Source organism: Cervus canadensis, chromosome 10, assembly GCF_019320065.1.
Source record: "Cervus canadensis isolate Bull #8, Minnesota chromosome 10, ASM1932006v1, whole genome shotgun sequence".
In the NCBI taxonomy this organism is placed as follows: Eukaryota; Metazoa; Chordata; class Mammalia; order Artiodactyla; family Cervidae; genus Cervus; species Cervus canadensis.
Window position 1 is genome coordinate 56167172 of NC_057395.1, and position 9687 is coordinate 56176858.

Consider the following 9687-nt stretch of genomic DNA (forward strand, 5'->3'; position numbering starts at 1 on the left):
ACTCTTTTATTTTAGTTAATCATCCCAAACTTCCCCAGTGTAACCAACTATGTGATTTCTAACTCCTGATTAGATACACATACTACAGAATCAGTACTGGAAGGGGCCTCGAGAGACAGATCCCTGCAGATGGGATCATGCCCTTGAACTTAAGTGTGACGTTAGATCCTTGCCTATGAGAAATGGGATGCTTGCAACCCATGACAAGCAGTGCCATCACAGTTAATCAACTTATTACCCATGGTTGCTCATGATAAAGTGCCAATCGGGGCACGTGCCTTGGGAATACCAGCCACACATCAGTGATGATGACGATCAGGAATGTGGTATGCGATGAATTTTTCTGACTGCCATTGAGCGCTTAGAAAACCATAAAACCAGGTCTGTTAACTCCCACCTCAAGTCATGATCTGAGAATCAGCTTCCACAACAGCCCTGAAAGAATTTATTTCAGGGCTGACATGACAGAAGATCAAACACAAAATTTAATGGTGCAAGTTGTGCATTTAAATGGCAGTTGGATTCACAGTCTCACCAAGTGTCTAGGGTGAAAATTAGGTCAGTAATCAAGTAAGAATGAGATCCTGAAACTTGGAATAAGGCCATCTGATTGGACCTGAAGAAACTGACAGCATTGACTCCAAGTCACTCTGAACCTCTCTGACCAGTAGCAATAGCTTTTCCTCCAAGGTCCAAGAACACCATTCTTCCTCAGCTTGAAAACCCCATGGTATGCTCCCTTGGGGCATTAATATATGCCTCGAATGGGGATGCTCTCCTTTCTCAGAACCCACCACAGCCCCCCACCCTTTTGTCAGTAACTAGAGCTGCATGTCAGCATGATTCAGGGAACAGGTACAGGCTATGTTATTGTTGTTTATTGTTATTTTATTGTTTTTTTATTGTATATTATTGTTATTGTTGTTGTAAGTCTTGTCCGACTTTCTGTGACCCCATGGACTGCAGCACACCGGGCTTCCCTGTCCTTCACTATCTCCAGAGTTTGCTCAGACTCATGTCCATTGAGCCCATGATGCCCCTGAGCTTTATCCAGGAGTAAATAGCTTATATACCAAAATAGCTGTAGATCCTTGATAACACATAGCAGCAGAAACCTGGGAATCCATGTGTGAGAGTAGATCCTAAGAGTGTTATAACAGAAGGGGTAGAAAGAACATCAGTGTGGGCCACGTTCATTGGTGGGGTGCTTATTAGAAGGTCTCAACTTAATGTATTCATTGAGTGGCTGGATGTGGTTTTGCAGCTTCCTTGGTTGGTTAACAGAAACCTGGACCCAGTGGTGACCTAGATTTGATGAGACTAAGATGCCAGAACTTCTCTGGTCCGATGTGGAGGCAGGAATTCAGCAGCTCAGATAACTAAGAAGACTGGCCTGGATGTACCGTGTGCCACGTTCAGACCTACCCACCCACTCCCCAACCACAATTTTCCAGAAGACCCAAAGGCTCTCTCCTCTCTAGGGCATTGCACTTGCATCCCTGAAAACCTCTGTGGTTGCTCTCTTTTGAGGTCAGGTACGTCTAGGGGGTATCAGCCTTGAGATGGGCTCCCCAATTTCACTGGAGATCCCAGGAGAGCAGAGGCCAAGCAGGAGCACTTAACTGTCCATAAGAAAGTGGGTGTATCCAGCACAGGGCCATGGGGAGGGGCCAGGAGTCAGAGTTCCTTGGGTCCTAGAGATCTTCCGTGGTAGCTGATTGACCAGGGTGCCATTAGGGGTAAAATAGGAGGTCAGCCCCTAGGATATGGCTTGATCTGGATAACAAGAAACTCTATGTGTGGTCGTGTGGTGGCTAGTAACCTGACTTGAGTCACCAGAAAGCACAGAGTACTATATTCAATATCCTGTAATAAGCCATAATGGACAATAACTTGAAAATGAATGTATATATGTATATGTATAACTGAATCACTTTGCTGTACAGAAATTAACACAACATTGTAAATCAACTATATTTCAATAAAATACATTTTTTTTAAATTAAATAAATAAATTCATCTTTAGAATCTCTGCAAACATTTAGAAAGGAAAAAGGAGAGAAGATGCAAATTACCAACATCAGGAATGAAACAGAATATCATGACAGACTCTGCAAGTGTCCAAAGGACAGCACAAGGGTTACCGTGAATAACTCCATCCACATACATGTGATAACTTAAATGAGATGGATCAATTCCTCGAAAAGCACAAGTTAGCAAAAATTCACCAGATATAAAGCAGATAACTTGATTAGCACTGTATTTATTAAGCAGACCAAATTTGTAATTTTATTATCTTTTTAAAGTCTTCATTGAATTTATTACAGTATTTCTTCTGTTCTTTGTTTTGGATTTTTGGATGCAAGGCATGTGGGATCTTAGCTCCCCAACCACGGATCAAACCCACACCCCCTGCATTAGAAGGCAAAGTCTTAACCACCGGACCGCCAGAGAAGTCCCCCAATTTTGTAATTCTAAAACATCCCAAGGAAACGTCTTAAGATCCTGATAGTGTTGCTGAAGAATTCTACCTAGAATTTAAAGAAAAATTAATACAAATTCTATACAACTTCTTCCAGGAAACAAAGGAGGAGGGGGCATTTCCCCATTAATTTCATGAAGCTAGGTATTACCCTGACACCAAAATCAGACAAAGACAGTCCAAAAGCAAAACAAAACAAAACCTACAGAGCACTATCCCTTATGAATATAGATGTAAAATCCTTCATAAAATATCAGCAACTAGATTCTGCAATATAGAAAGAATTACACACCCCACGACCCAGGGCTCCAGGCCTGCATCTGTGTAATCTATCATATTTACAGAGGAAAGAAGGGGGGGAAATCACATGATTATATCGATTGCTGGAGAAAAAGCTTTTAACAAGAGTCAACACCTATTCATGATAAACTTTCTCAGAAAACAGAAATAGAGGGAAAGCTTCTCAGCTTGATGAAGTACATCTAAAAATGTTATCCTTAATGACGGAAAACTGAATACTTCCTCCTAAACATCAGAAACAGGACAGAGATCACTCAGCACTTTTATGTAACAGAGATGTAGAAATTCTGGCCAGTGCAACACAGCAAGAAAGGCAATAAAAGACACAGAGACAGAAAGGAGGAAATGAAACTTTCTATATTTGCAGATGACATGATTGTCTATGTAGAAAATCCCAAGAAATCAGAAAAAAGAGAGAGAAAGAAAAGAAGAAAAGTTTTCTAGAACTAACAAGTTCAGCAAAGTCGTGGTCTACAACATCAACACACAAAAATCAGTCCCACTTCCGTATACTAGCAATGGCCAGTCAGAAACCCAAATTTAAAATGCAATGCTATTTACAAGCACTCAAAAAACTGAAATACTTAGATGTAAAATTAACAAAGTATAACCAGGACCTATATGCTGAACACTACAAAAAACTGATGAAAAACTCAAAGAAAATCTAAAGAAATAAAGAGATAGATTGTGTTCATGGTTTGGAAGACTAGCATAGTAGAGGTGTAAAGATGTCAGTTTTCCCCAGAGTGATAGAGAGACTTAATTCAGTTCCTATCAAAATCCCCACAAGCTTTTTTTGTGGCCATAAACAAGATTATTTGAAAATTTATTGAGGAAGGTAAAGGAACTAGGGTAACTCAGTTTTGGAAAAAGGATAATAAATTGATAGGAATCAGTCTAAATTTTCAATAAATTTTAAAGCTTATTACAGAGCTATGGTAAAGAAGACAGTGCCATTCTGGTAGAGGAACAAACACGTAGATCAATTGAACAGAATTTTAAAAAAAAAACAAAACAGAAATAGATTCGCACAAGTAGGCCCAACAGATTTTTAACAAAAGTTCAAGCAATTTGGTGAGGGGAGGGTAATCTTTACAATAAACAGTGCTGGAGTAATTGACATCCAGAGACAAAAATTGACCTCAACTAAACCTCAGATCTTACTTATATTAACATTAACTCTAAATGTGAAACAAGCTTAAACAGAAACTATAAAACTATAAACTCTAGAATAAAAAACAAGAGAAAAATCTTTAGGATCCAGGGCATAGGAAAGAGTTTCCAGACTTGACACCAAGAGTATGAGCCATGGAGGGAAAATGTATAAATTGAATCCCATCAAAATTAAAAATATCTGCTGTATGAGAACCCCTGCTTTGAAGAGGATAAACACATCAGCTATAGACCAGGAGACAGTATTTGTAAGCCCTACATTAGACCAGGGAATTAAACCTAGAGTATGAAAACTTAACATTAAAAAAAAATTTTAAGTTTAAAAAAAATCCGAACTATATGCCAATATACAATAAAAATTAAATGTAAAAAAAGTTCAACAACCATCCAATCAAAAAATGAGCAAAAGATATGAAGACAGACACATCGCCAAACTTATACAGATGGAAACAAGCACATGAAAAGACGTTCAGCACCACTAGCCATCAGAGAAATGCAAATTAAAACCACAGCGAAATATCACTGCACGCCCATCAGGATGCAGAAATGAAAAACAGTGATAACACCTAGTGCAGGCGAGAATGTGGATATATGACATGAATGGCTGATGTGGGTATGATAAGGCCATTCTGGACAAAACTTTGGCAGTGTCTTTAAAAAAAAAAAAAAATTAACCTGCCACTACCATTTAACCCAAGGATTAGATTCCTGGGCTTTTATTCCAAAGAAATGAAAACTTAGATTCATATAGGAGACTGTGCACAAATGGTCATGGCAGCTTTATGTCTAATCGCTGATAACTGAAATCAGCCCTGATGTCCTTCAACAGATGAACATTTAAACCAGCTGTGGTCCATCCATGTCATTATTACTCAGCAGTCAAAAGGAGTGAACTATTACGTGGAACAACATTGATGAATCTCCAGAGAATTATGCTGTGTGAAAAAAGCCACACCCCAAGGCTACACACTGTAATTTCATTTATATGACAGTCCTCTTTTTTTGCTATTTTATTTTTATTTTTTCCATTTTAAAATGGATGTGTAGCTGCTGTATAACCTTATATAAATTACAGGTGTATAATAGAGTGATTCACAATTTTTAAAGGTTACACTCTATTTCATTATTATAAAATATTGGTTATAGTCTCCTCATTGTACAATATACACTTCTAGCTTATTTTATCCCTGAGAGTTAGTACACCACCCTTATGACACCACCCTTATGGCAGAAAGTGAAGAAGAACTAAAGAGCCTCTTGATGAAAGTGAAAGAGGAGAGTGAAAAAGTTGACTTAAAGCTCAACATTCAGAAAACTAAGATCATGGCATCTGGTCCCATCACTTCATGGCAAATAGATGGGGAAACAGTGGCTGACTTTATTTTTCTGGGCTCCAAAATCACTGCCAATGTTGATTGCAGCCATGAAATTAAAAGACACTTGCTCCTTGGAAGGAAAGTTATGACCAACCTAGATAGCATATTAAAAAGCAGAGACATTACTTTGCCAACAAAGGTCTGTCTAGTCAAGGCTATGGTTTTTCCAGTGGTCATGTATGGATGTGAGAGTTGGACTATGAAGAAAGCTGAGTGCCGAAGAATTGATGCTTTTGAACTGTGGTGTTGGAGAAGACTCTTGAGAGTCCCTTGGACTGCAAGGAGATCCAACCAGTCCATCCTAAAGGAGATCAGTCCTGGGTGTTCATTGGAAGGACTGATGTTGAAGCTGAAACTCCAATACTTTGGCCACCTGATGTGGAGAGTTGACTCATTTGAAAAGACCCTGATTCTGGGAAAGATTGAGGGCAGAAGAAGGGGACAACAGGGGATGAGATGGTTGGATGGCATCACCGACACAATGGACATGGGTTTGGGTGGACTCCGGGAGTTGGTGATGGACAGGGAGGCCTGGCATGATGCGGTTCATGGGGTCGCAAAGAGTCGGACACGACTGAGCGACTGAACTGAATTGAACTGACCTGAATCTCGTATATCTGTGTTGCCCCATTCCCCTTCCCTCTCCTCATTGGTAAACCACTAGTTTGTTCTCTATATCTGTGAGTCTGTTTTTTTGTTGTTATATTCATTGGTTTGTTGTATTTTTTAGATTCCACATGTAAATAATATTATACTGTATTTGTCTTTCTTTGACTTCACTTAATTTGTCTTTCTCTGACTTCACTTAATCTCTAGGTCCATCCCTGTTACCGCACATGGCATCATTTCCTTCTTTTATGGCTGACATTCCATTGGGTGTATACACCACATTTTCTTTACCCATTCATCTCTTAGTGGACACTTAGGCTTGCTTCCATACCTTGGCAATTGTTAAAAAAAAAGAGGGGGGGGAATGCTGCTATGAAAGTTGGGGTGCATCAATCTTTTAGAATTAATGTTTTTGTTTCTTGCAAATATATACCCAGGAGTAGAATGGCTGCCTCTTATTAAAGTTCTTTTTTTCCCCACTTATATAACAGTCTTGAAATGACAGATTATGAAGCTGGAGAACAGATGAAAGGTTACCAGGAGTTGAAAGGAGTGCAGGGAGGAAGTGGGTGTGTCCATGAGAGATCCCTGTGGTGATGAAACAGTCTGTATCTTGACTAAATCAACATGCAGGCTGTGATTTGAAATATGTTACCATGGAGGGAAACTGGCTAAAAGGTACATGGGATCTCTTTGGATTATTTCTTACAATAGCATGAAATAAAGAAAGTGAAAGTGTTAGTTGCTCAGTTATGTCCAACTCTTTGCAACCCCATGGACTGTAGCCTGCCAGGCTCCTCTGTCCATGGAATTCTCCAGGCAAGAATACTGGAGTGGGTTGCCATTCCCTTCTCCAAGGGATCTTACTGACCCAGGGATCAAACACAGGTCTCTTGCAGATTCTTTACGGTCTGAGCTGCCAGGGAAGCCCTACAACTGCATGGGAACCTACAATTATCTCAAAATAAAAAGCCTAACTTATAAAAATAATAAATAGTAAATAAACAAAAAGAAAGAGCACTGAAACAGGAAGTGACCTTTGTAGCATGTGAGCCCATGTTATTTACTGTAGCATCTAGAGACCTAAAACCATATCCCTAGGCCAGGGCGCCATATGGCTACCCTTGGAGAAACACTGACTTGATGCATATCATTTTCCTCTGCATCATTTTCTTAAGGTCAATTTATTTGTTCTCAGGTACCCTTATATTCAGAGGACATTTTTACATCACTGCCATAAACGGCAAGTCTCCACCATTATATGAGTGCAAATGATTATAATGATAATATGATATCAGTGAAGACCCTCAAAGACTTCTCACTTCATTGCAAGTCAGAGCAGAGGAAAGGCTGCCCTGACAAACTCTGTAGAGAGTTCTGACTGTGACCATTCAGAGAAATTCAGTCATCCTTGCTCAGCCACACCCAGAAGGACAGACCTCCCAGACCTTGGAGACCATACCTATCTTTGACCCTTTACTCAGCTCCCTTCAAGCTCTATGATTTTGTAAACTATTTTTTAAAGCACCGTAGGGCATCACTGGCTTCCCCAGTGGCTGAGCAGTAAAGAATTCACCTGCCAGTGCAGAAGACTCAGGTTCGATCCCTGGGTCAGGAAAATCCCCTAGAGGAGGAAACGGCAACCCACTCCAATATTCTTGCCTGGAGGATTCCATGGACAGAGGAGCCTGGCAGGTACAGTCCATGGGGTCACAAAGGGTCAGACATGACTGAGCACACACGCATGCACACACAAGGCATCACTGGCCATGCCACAAGGCTTGTGGGATCTTAGTTCCCCGACCAGGGATTGAACCCGAGCCACTGCCGTGAAAGTGACAAGTGCCAGCCACTGGTCCACCAGGGAATTCCCAACCTCTTATGACTTTGAAAAAGTCACCTCGACTCTCCTTGCCATGATTTCCTTCTCTGAAGGTCAGGGCTTATGCCCACTTGTTCCGAGGATCAGACAACTGGCAAATGTGTATGGTGGTGGGCACTCTGCCCTGGGTGTTCTTCTCTGTGTTAATCTGACACTGACCTCCCCACCCTCTTCTACAGTCTTGATTCTCTGCATACATGCTTGTGGTTTCTACCACAAGAAGGGCCTCTGGCTGGTACACACTTGGCCCTCCTGGCGGCCTCATTTCCCCTTGGCAACTAGGCAGTGATTACTTAAGTTTTGGGGGGTTCCCCCTCCCCTGTCTTCCTGGTCAAAGTAAAACCGAGGAAGCAAGCCTTCATCTCTTGGCTTCTCGGAATCTTCCCACAGTCCCCAAGCCTTGTGCAGAACCCAAACACTTGCTCTGATGGGTATCAGTCTTGTGATCCTAAAAGTTTGCCCTTAGCTAGGGTGCTAGAATTAGTTAAAAGGCACATAATTTTAAATCGGCCCTGACGTTGATTCTGCTTTTCCCAGTCGCCCGACGTTATCGTTCTTCTAAGTTGCATCCTGTCTCCCCTTGCATTCCGGCAGATAACATCTCGGCTCTCATTCTTACAGGAAGATTTGCGGCGGGAGCGGAGAGGCATGCCACCTCTCAGGACATGGGCTCCAGGGCTTATCTGGCAGACCCTCCAGCTCTTAGCTATTTTGGACGCTGGGAACCCAAATATATATATAAATACATGGTCCCAGGTCCAGGGTCCCTTATAAATCTCATTGAAAAATGCTCCCCTTGGGTGGTTGCTCAGTAGAGCTGCTATAAATAGTATTGCTTTCAAATACCTTGACATTTAGATTACACTGTATGTTTTGTTTTTCTGACTCTTGGGCTAATAGAACTAATGTTCCTAACCAATTCACACCTTCAGTTTAATTAGATCCATCACTAAAAAAAAAAAAAAAGAACTGCTTACAAAGCAACAGCAACAAATCTCCTTATAGGTTTTTCTATGTTCAGTAGAACACGGATTGTGGACTCGGTTTCTGACAGCCATTATGATTTGCAGTAAATATTTTGACAAAAAGAACAGTGATGGTAAGCACACAGGACAATTACTGAACCGGGTCAAGCCCAGTTTTATGTAGCATTTTCTTTTTAACTGTATGCTTGAAGATAAATATATCATTAAGAGTACAGGGTGAGAAAAAAAGGGTTTGTTTTTTAAAAAACTAACATCATCTATAGGCTTATCTGGTGAAGTATGTTACATACCTTGATGAAGAGAGATGTACCTGCAGCCAGTGGTGCTCCAACTCAAACACGAATGACCTGGCCTGAAACTGGGGAGACATCCGTGGCCCCAGAAAAGACAACCCAGAGCAGCGAGGCGCTGGCGTTACCTGCCTCCTACCCTCTTTGCTGAAATGGTGCCCACTCTACAGGCAGCATCTCAGAGGGCAGAGGCATCCTCTTTGCGTATTAGAGAATAAAGTAAAAGAGTACGACCTCCCGTGGCTCGGCCTTTGAGTCAACACCAGGTTTAACTGAGAAAAGCACCATTTTGAACAACCTGGAGGAGACGCATGCAGAGATGAAACTTGGTCTGGCTCAGAAATAGGAAGTCAATTCTTTTCTATACATCACTTAATGTCACAGTAGCAACCTTTAAAAAACAGGAAGAGAGAGACGCAGAGAGGGAGAGGAAAAAAATACAGCCTCTGCTGAGGCCTTCAGTAATTGTGACTATTGATCTAACAGTGTATCTACCGAGCCTGCTGCTGGGAAATGGAGGTGTGGCACCCAGCATATCAGAGACGTGGTTGTTCTGTCTGTGCAGGCTGGTAAGAAGTAGAGCCAGCGT

The 9687-nt window shown here is 41.3% G+C and overlaps 1 protein-coding gene across 3 annotated transcripts in view; it reads right to left on the minus strand.

Annotated features, from left to right (window-relative positions):
* ZNF831 (zinc finger protein 831) overlaps positions 1-9401 on the minus strand; it is an 87535-nt gene extending 78134 nt beyond the window's left edge. For all 3 annotated transcript variants that reach the window (XM_043480186.1, XM_043480187.1, XM_043480189.1), the window contains exon 1: positions 9099-9401. The gene's annotated coding sequence lies outside the window, so the exon portion shown is untranslated. The remainder of the gene's footprint in view (positions 1-9098) is intronic.
* Between the last annotated feature and the right edge of the window lie 286 nt (positions 9402-9687).